Genomic DNA, 2500 nt, shown 5'->3' on the forward strand with positions numbered 1-2500 from the left:
AGTTAAAGGGAGATAACGGGTGAGAGACATGTGGGGCGACAGACAAAAGAGAAGGAAGGAAGTGCGTAAATAAACTAAAGGATAAATAATATAAAAAATACATAAAGATAACATAGCAGAGTTAAAAAGTAAAGTAGAAGAAATTTATATGTAAAGAATAAAAAAAAAACAGTCTGGAAATGTTTACCGATTCGAACAGAACAACGTACGACTTCAAAGAATTCAACAATATATATATATATATATATATATATATATATATATATATATATATATCAACTAAGCACGCGCATACAACCATGTATGCAACACAATGAAGGAATGCACATGTGTCTGTTTGAATGCGTGTGTCTGTCTGTCTGTATGTGTGTATGCATGAATGTGTGTGTGTATACACGCACGCACACACGCACACCCGTACACATCATTAGAATTATCAGTGTCATCAACATCATCGCGGTCATCATCTTCTTCATCTTTTGCTATTGTAGTTGTTGTGGTTGTAGTGACTATTGTTCAATAGCCAGGTACTTATTGCGTGTTTTCTCTGAATAATCGTGCACAGCTCTGTGTACTTTGGTAACATGCGGTGTCTTGTTTGGGTTTGGAATTTTGGAGTGTACGCAAGTACTCAATATAAACGTTTACAGAGCTTAATTGTCGTATTTTCTGTATATTCCGTATATTTGTAATTATCATCATCATCATCATTATTATTACAATAATTACTATTAGTATTAGTATTATTATTGCCTTTTATACCCTTCCAGGGTCGATGAAATAAGTACCAGTTGAGCAGTGGGGTCAATGTAATCGACTTACACCTTTACTGGCCTTGTGCTAAAATTCGAAACCATTCTTATTGTTGTTGTTGTTCTTGTTGTTGTTCTTGTTCTTCTTGTTCTTATTTTTCTTGTTGTTGTTGTTGTTGTTGTTCTTCTTCTTCTTCTTCTTCTTCTTCTTCTTCTTCTTCTTCTTCTTCTTCTTCTTCTTCTTCTTCTTCTCCTCTTCTTTTCATTATTATTATTATTATTATTATTATTATTATCCATATACACACCACAGATTAGACTGTTGGCAAAGAAAAGATTTCTAACATCAGGCTACAACAAGTAACCTTAGGTACCAAAAACCCTCCTAAATATCCTAGCTGCCCCTAATAACACTGTTTTTTGGAGCTGTACTAAACTGGATTTTATGCTTATTTCCTCTATCCATCTGTTCCAATCTTTAGGGATAATTCCTAATGCACCTATAACTACTGGATACATTATTATTATTAGAAATAATACATTTCTAAATCTCTCAGAGAGACTTATGCAGTAGTGATGCGATAAAGTAGTTATATACTGTGAACTTAACGGGACAGTACCAATAAGTTTATTCCCTTATTGGGACTGTCACGTTAAGTTGACAGTATATAATTATGATTTTTTTTTTCTTAAAATAAAATATGGTCCGTTGTCTTCTGCTGAACCGGGGTCATCCCTTGACCCTAGGTTCACAGTAGGTCCTCATCTCATGGAGAGTACACGGCGTAAAATGTGCGCGGAACTTAGCAACATTATTTTCTGAAGTTCCCTCACGTTAACACTGCAAGGGAGTTTGTTGAGCTGTTTATCAAGGCCCTTTTTAAATTAGCCCTAACGTTCCAATCACCACTGGTGCTGTGCTGCTTTTCATTCCCCACATCTTGGTCACTTCTATTTCTAGGTCTTTGTACTTAAATAACTTCTCAACTTCTTTAATGGACACATTTCTCTCTGATGGTACTGTCACATCTATCATTAAGCATTTCTCGACCGTGAGTGCAATACTCCAGCCATTAGGCTATGTGCCGTCATAAAGAGCCAAGTAGGGAGGTAAAAAATCAATGAATTTACCTAATAACCCATTGAATTACCATTGAAACACGCCATTTCCAATTCCAATAATGGTATCCCGCTCCTAAGAATATTCTTACTATAAGTTAAATGTACATAACAGGTTCGATTCTTTGTTAAACTCATTACACTTCCTTTAGCCACTGCACTTTCTGTTTATGAATTTCTTTAATTCTTTGAAGAAGGATTGGCTCTGTCAAGTAGTCTGACTTTTGGCATTTTCTCATGATTGCAATATCTTAAGCCGTTACTCAACAGCTAATTAGAATAATCTTTTAATGCTTAGTCCCAGAAACGAAGGTGTAGTGCTCATGAAAATTTTCTTACATGTTCTAGAGAGCTTCAATTTCCTCAGGTCGATGTCTGTAAGTTAAACATTATTAGTTGTTTAAAAGTTCTAATGGAGTGTGAAGTTTGAAGGACTGGAAGATGAGTTTCGTACCAAAGATAAAGAGAAGGTAGACATACGTGAGAGATAATGGGTGAGAAGTAGAATGAATGAAGATGAATGAATGAAGAAGAAGAAGAAGAAGAAGAAGAAGAAGAAGAAGAAGTAGTAGTAGTAGTAGTAGTAGTAGTAGTAGTAGTAGTAGTAAAAGAAGAATGTACTGTGAAAG

General features: G+C 35.0%; 1 protein-coding gene across 2 annotated transcripts in view; it reads right to left on the reverse strand.

Annotated features, from left to right (window-relative positions):
* Positions 1–2500, reverse strand: part of LOC106875084 (protocadherin gamma-A4) — a 105664-nt gene that overhangs the window by 11009 nt on the left and 92155 nt on the right. The window lies entirely within an intron of this gene.

The sequence above is a fragment of the Octopus bimaculoides genome, chromosome 14 (assembly GCF_046866305.1).
Source record: "Octopus bimaculoides isolate indiv1 chromosome 14, ASM4686630v1, whole genome shotgun sequence".
NCBI lineage: Eukaryota > Metazoa > Mollusca > Cephalopoda > Octopoda > Octopodidae > Octopus > Octopus bimaculoides.